The sequence below is a fragment of the Neolamprologus multifasciatus genome, chromosome 15, assembly GCF_963576455.1.
Source record: "Neolamprologus multifasciatus chromosome 15, fNeoMul1.2, whole genome shotgun sequence".
Classification (NCBI taxonomy): domain Eukaryota; kingdom Metazoa; phylum Chordata; class Actinopteri; order Cichliformes; family Cichlidae; genus Neolamprologus; species Neolamprologus multifasciatus.
Window position 1 is genome coordinate 36,698,792 of NC_140453.1, and position 7,073 is coordinate 36,705,864.

The window sequence follows — 7,073 nt, forward strand, 5'->3', positions numbered from 1 at the left end:
AAGTTCCAGTGTTCCTCACTTGACTGGTCTGACTGCATGTCTCATTAGGGCAGTGTTTATTTAACTTCACAAGACATTGCAGTGGGATTGGTCTATTTTGTGGGTTGGGCGGTGGTCAGGGGAAGAGGTCCTGTGGTCCAACCTCCGATTGACAAATCTACCTTTAGATTGTAAATGGTAAGTGGACTAGTTCTTTTCTACTCTACTGGAGTACTCAAAATGTTTTACCCCATTTACCCATTTAAATGGCCTGTAAATGGTAAATGGTAAATGGCCTGTATTTGTATAGCACTTTTACTAGTCCCTAAGGACCCCAAAGCGCTTTACACAACCAGTCATCCACCCATTCATACACACATTCACACACTGGTGATGGCAAGCTACATTGTAGCCACAGTCACCCTGGGGCTACAATGTTATACGAACACTTGCCCAAGGATACGTTGGCATGCAGACTAGAACAGCCAACCTTCCAATTAGTGGACAACCTGCCAAATCTCCTGAGCTACAACCAGCCTTCAAATTGGTTTGGAAAAAATGATCCAGGGCATTATGCAGCCGATGCTGGTGCATCTACTCCAGCTCAAAAGGAAAGCCACTGTTGGGTCTGTGATAGAATCCTAGGCCCATGCCCTTCCCACAAACAGGATGATGGAGGCATAGAGTATGACATCACGTATCTGGTGGAAGAAGTAAAGAACCTAAAGTGCCTCTGATCTGTCCATCTCTGGCAGGGAAGGGATCTGAGCTGGTGATTGAGACTGAGAAATACTGGCTAGATATAACTGAGCTTACCTCAACAGCTTGGGATCTGGAACCTCCCCTGCCCACCCCTTTTCACCAAGTGCAACTCCACAGTCAGCTGAGTTTCTTGGTCATACACAGAAGTAAAGGTAAGTAGTATTGGTACTAGTGATGACAGGAGGACAGAAACTTCAGTCTTTCTGTACTTTCCTGAAGCGATATAGTTCACCTTGCTTGTGGTTATCTGCTGTTAGTTAAACTTGTAGCTCCAATCTGCAGTGCACTGGCATTACATGAAAATGGGTCAGGGGTAATGCAGTGAATAATATATGTTATGGACCCATATGCTTTCTCCGTAGCATCTGAAAAGATATGAATGCTGTGTGTGGAGTCTGACAGGTCTGGGATGCACATAACATCTTCAAAGAGGGAGAGCATGGAGCAGTTTAAGTTCACTCTCCCAGGTGTGCTACAGCTGGAGCAAGTCGTGTGGCAGGTTTGAGCCATTTCGCTCTTCTCCAGAGATTCTTCACCAGTGTTTAAGCCATGTTTTATTTTTTTTATTTACTTTTTTTATTTAAGCCAGAGCAGTGTAGGGAATAAGCATGCCAAAAAGATGGTATTGTCTGGGTAGGACCCAATCGGTCTTGTGCATAGTGAACTCAGAGTTCTCTGCATGACCTGATAGTTCATGATGACAGGCTTACAATGATACTGAAACCCTATAGTCCGTTTTGTTGTCTCTGCCCCATCAGGTGATAGCTAGATCTCACTGCTCTCCAATATTTTCTGCACCAAAGAGTAAAACAGTGAAATGTGGATTATTAAACATTAGGTCTCTCTCTTCCAAGTCTGTTAATACATGAGTTAATAATTGATCAACAAATCAATTTACTCTGCCTTACAGAAACCTGGTTAGAGCAGGATGATTATGTTAGTTTAAATGAATCAACACCCCCGAGTCATTCTAATTATCAGAAACCTCGAAGCACAGGCTGAGGGGGCGGTGTGGCAGCAATTTTCCACACCAGCCTATTAATCAACCAAAGCCCAAGACAGACTTTTAATTCGTTTGAAAGCCCGATGCTTAGCTTTGTCTACCCCAGCTGTAAAACTCAAAATCCAGCCTTATTTGTTATCATCTATCGTCCACCTGGGCCTTACACAGAGTTTCTGTCTGATTTCGTGTTGTCTGTGATTTTAACATCCATGTAGATGCTAAAAATGACAGCCTCAACACAGCATTTAATCTGTTATTAGACTCAATTGGCTTCTCTCAAAATGTAAAAGAACCCACCCACCACTTTAATCACACTCTAGATCTTGTTTTAACATATGGCATAGAAACTGAACATTTAACAGTGTTTCCTGAGAACCCGCTCTTGTTGGATAATTTCTGATTACATTTAAATTCACAATAATTGATTACACAGCAGTGGAGATCACAGTAGATGTCTATCTGAAAGTGCTGTAACTGAGTTTAAGAATATAATCCAGCCACTGTTATCATCTTCAATACCCTGTACCAACACAGAGCAGAGCAGCTACCTGAATGCTACCCCAACAGAGGTCGATTATCTTGTTAATAATTTTACCTCCTCACCACGTATGACTCTGGATACTGTAGCTCCTGTGAAAAATGCAGCTTCAAATCAGAAGTATCTGACTCCATGGTATAATTCTCAAACACGTAGCTTAAGCAGATGACTCGTAAGCTGGAGAGGAAATGACATGTCACACATTTAGAAGATCATCATTTAGCCTGGAGAAATAGTTTGTTGCTTTATAAGAAAGCCCTCCACAAAGCCAGAACATCTTACTATTCATCATTGATTGAAGAAAATAAGAACAACCCTAAGTTTCTCTTCAGCACTATAGCCAGGCTGACAAAAGTAAGAGCTCTGTTGAATCAACCATCTAACATTAACTAGTAATGACTTCATGAACTTCTTCACAACTAAAATTTTAACCATTAGAGAAAAAAATACTCATAATCATTTCACAGATGTAATATTATCTACAGCTACTTTCAGTACCATTGATATTCATTTAGACTCTTTTTCTCCAATTGATCTTTCTGAGTTAACTTCAGTAATTACTTCCTCCAAACCATCAACGTGTCTTTTAGACCCCATTCCTACAAGACTGCTCAAAGAAGTCCTGCCATTAATAAATGCTTCAATCTTAAATATGATCAACTTATCTCTAATAATCAGCAAAGCACCACAGGCCTTCAAGCTGGCAGTAGTTAAACTATTACTTAAAAAGCCAACTCTAGCCATCTCTTAGCTAATTATAGGCCAATCTCTAGTCTTCCTTTCATATAAAAAATCATTGAAGGAGTAGTTGTCAAACAGCTAACAGATCATCTGCAGATGAAAGTCTTATTTGAAGAGTTTCAGTCAGGTTTCAGAGCTCATCACAGCACAGAAACAGCTTTAGTGAAAGTTACAAATGATCTTCTTATGGCCTCTGACAGTGGACTCATCTCAGTCCTGCTAGACCTCAGTGCAGCATTCAATACTGTCGACCATCGTATTCTATTAGAGCGATTAGAACATGCTGTAGGTATTACAGGTGCTACACTGCAGTGGTTTGTATCATATCTATCTAATAGACTCCAATTTGTTCATGTAAATGTTGAGTCCTCTTCACACACTAAGGTTAATTATGGAGTTCCACAGGGTTCAGTGCTAGGACCAATTCTGTTTACATTATACATGCTTGCTTTCGGCAGTATCATCAGAAGACATAGCATAGATTTTCACTGCTATGCTGATGACACCCAGCTCTATCTATCTATGAAGCCAGATAACACACACCAATTAGTTAAACTGCAGGAATGTCTTAAAGACATAAAGACCTGGATGGCCTCTAACTTTCTGCTTCTTAATTCAGATAAAACTGAGGTTATTGTACTCGGCCCTGAAAATCTTAGAAATATGGTATCTAACCAGATTCTTACTCTGGATGACATTACCTTGGCCTCCAGTAACACTGTGAGGAACCTTGGAGTCATTTTTGACCAGGATATGTCCTTCAACGCACATTCTTTCTTCCATTTGGGTAACATCTCTAAAATTAGAAATACCCTGTCTCAGAGTGATGCTGAAAAACTAGTTCATGCATTTATTAATTCTTGGCTGGACTAATGTAATTCAGGATGTTAATTATTAATCCATCCATCCATCCATCTTCATCCACTTTATCCGAGGCCGGGTCGCGGGGGCAGCAGCCTAAGCAAAGAGGCCCAGACCTCCCTCTCCCCAGCCACCTCCTCCAGCTTATCCGGGGGAACACCAAGGCGTTCCCAGGCCAGCTGAGAGATATAATCTCTCCAGCGTGTCCTGGGTCTGCCTCGGGGCCTCCTCCCGGTGGGACATGCCTGGAACACCTCACCCAGGAGGTGCCCAGGGGGCATCCTTGTCAGATGCCCAAACCACCTCAGCTGGATCCTTTCGATGTGGAGCAGCAGCGGCTCTACTCTGAGCCCCTCCCGGATGGCCGAACTTCTCACCCTATCTCTAAGGGAGAGGCCAGCCACCCTTCGGAGGAAGCTCATTTCCGCCGCTTGTATCCGCGATCTCGTTCTTTCGGTCACTACCCACAGCTCGTGGCCATAGGTGAGGGTAGGGACGTAGATCAACCGGTAAATTGAGAGCTTCGCTTTTACACTCAGCTCCCTCTTCACCACGACGGACTGGTGCAGCGTCTGCATTACTGCAGCTGCAGCCCCAATCCGTCTGTCGATCTCCGGCTCCCTTCTCCCATCACTCGCGAACAAGACCCCGAGATACTTGAACTCCTCCACTTGGGGCAGGAACTCATCCCCGACCCGGAGTGGGCACTCCACCCTTTTCCGGCTGAGAACCATGGCCTCAGATTTGGAGGTGCTGATCCTCATTCCTGCTGCTTCACACTCGGCTGTGAACCGCTCCAGTGCGAGCTGGAGGCCCTCACCCGATGAAGCCAACAGAACCACATCATCCGCAAAAATCAGAGATGAGATTCTGAGGCCACCAAAGCGAAAGCCCTCCGCCACTTGGCTGCGCCTAGAAATCCTGTCCATAAAAATTATGAACAGAACCGGTGACAAAGGGCAGCCCTGGCGGAGCCCATCACCCACCGGGAACGAGTCCGACTTATTGCCGGCAATGCGAACCAAGCTCTTGCAACGGTTGTATAGGGATCGAATGGCCCATAGCAATGGGCCAGACACCCCATACTCCCGCAACACCTCCCACAGGACACCCCGAGGGACACGGTCGAATGCCTTCTCCAAGTCCACAAAACACATGTAGACTGGTTGGACAAACTTCCATGCACCCTCAAGTATCCTCGAGAGGATGAAGAACTGGTCCAGTGTTCCGCGACCAGGACGAAAACCGCATTGTTCCTCCTGTATCCGAGGTTCAACTAGCAGACGAACTCTCCTTTCCAGCACCCTGGCATAGACTTTCCCGGGGAGGCTGAGGAGTGTGATCCCCCTGTAGTTGGAACACACCCTCCGGTCCCCCTTCTTAAAGATGGGGACCACCACCCCGGTCTGCCAGTCCAGGGGTACTGCCCCTGATCTCCACGCAACATTGCAGAGGCGTGTCAACCAAGACAGCCCTACAACGTCCAGAGCCTTCAGGAACTCGGGGCGGACCTCATCAACACCAGGGGCTCTGCCACCAAGGAGTTGTTTAACTGCCTCAGTGACCTCGCCCCCGGAAATTGGCGGGTCATTCCCCTCATCCCCAGACTCTGCTTCCTCCTCGGAAGACGCGTCAGTGGGATTAAGGAGGTCCTCGAAGTATTCCTTCCACCGCCTGACAATTTTCTCAGTCGACGTCTCAGTCCTCTGCCAGCACTATACACAGTGCAGGTAGAGCACCGCTTTCCCCTCCTGAGACGCCTGACGGTTTGCCAGAATCTCTTCGAGGCAGTCCGAAAGTCTTTTTCCATGGCCTCTCCGAACTCCTCCCACACCCGAGTTTTTGCTTCAGCCGCTGCCCGAGCCGCATTCCACTTGGCCTGTCGATACCTGTCAGCTGCCTCCGGAGTCCCACAGGCTAACCAAGCCCGATAGGACTCCTTCTTCAGCCTGGTGGCTCCCTTCACCTCTGGTGTCCACCATTTGGTTCGGGGATTACCACCACGGCAGGCACCAACCACCTTGCGGCCGCAGCTCAATGCAGCAGCTTCGGCAATGGCGAAGCTGCTGCAATAATTATTAATGTTAATATGAATTTTCACAATTCTAAATTTGTTGCTATTATAGTTGTTCAGCTTAATTATAGCATCCTTCACTTGCATCAACTCTTTGGGCCTAAAGAGTTGATGTTAAAAACTATGAAATGCAAGATCAGCTCTTGGAATCAACTCCAGATCTTTTATATGAATTCATTACACAATAACAAGGGAACAGGCATCATCAGGCTAGCAAACTGCTCTTTGTGCAGTCATTCCATTAATTTTGACCCTATCATAACTTTATCCTAAACTAGTCACACTTTTTCACACATATTGCTTGTTTGATTTGAAATCATCCGTTGTGCTGTATAGGGGGAAAAAATACAAAACAAACAAAGAAAACTCTTATGTACCTGTGTTTGCTGTTTGGTCAAATGTATCTGCCTAACCAGCCTGGATATTTATTACTCAATACTGAAACTGTGATGACTTCATATTTGCCAGTGGAATGCCTTCAACTAGTGTTGTGTTTGCATAATAATTCCTTTTCTGAACTTCTTCATTTATGCGCCCAACAAGTCTTGCGCAATTCAAGCTACAAAAAACATTCAGTTATCATCCCACCCAACAAGTGTTAATATAAAAAACTACTCAGCTACTAAAGAATGAAAGGAAACATTTTCCAAAAAAAAAAAAAAAACTAAACTGAAACGTGTAGTCTATATACATTTTAATTTCAATTCAATTTTATTTATACAGGGCCAAATCACAAAAACAGACACCTCAAGGTGCCTTATATTGTAAGGTAGACTTTACAATAATACATACAGAGAAAAACCCAACAATCATATGACCCCGTATGAGCAAGTACTTTGGCGACACTGGGAAAGAAAAGCTCCCTTTTAACAGGAAGAACCTTTCGGCAGAACCAGGCTCAGGGAGGGGTGGCCATCTGGTGCAACCGGTTGGGGTGGGAGAAGGAAGACAGGATAAAAGACATGCAGTGGAAGAGAGCCAGAGATTAATAACATGTATGATTCAGTGCAGAGAGGTCTATTAACACATAGTGAGTGAAGAAGAAACACCCAGTGCATCATTGGAATCCCCCAGCAGCCAACACCTATTGCAGCATAACTAAAGGAGGATTCAGG

General features: G+C 44.8%; 1 long non-coding RNA gene across 1 annotated transcript in view; it reads left to right on the forward strand.

Annotated features, from left to right (window-relative positions):
- Positions 1 to 7,073, forward strand: part of LOC146502667 (uncharacterized) — a 264,594-nt gene that overhangs the window by 172,516 nt on the left and 85,005 nt on the right. The gene's annotated exons all lie outside the window — the stretch shown is intronic.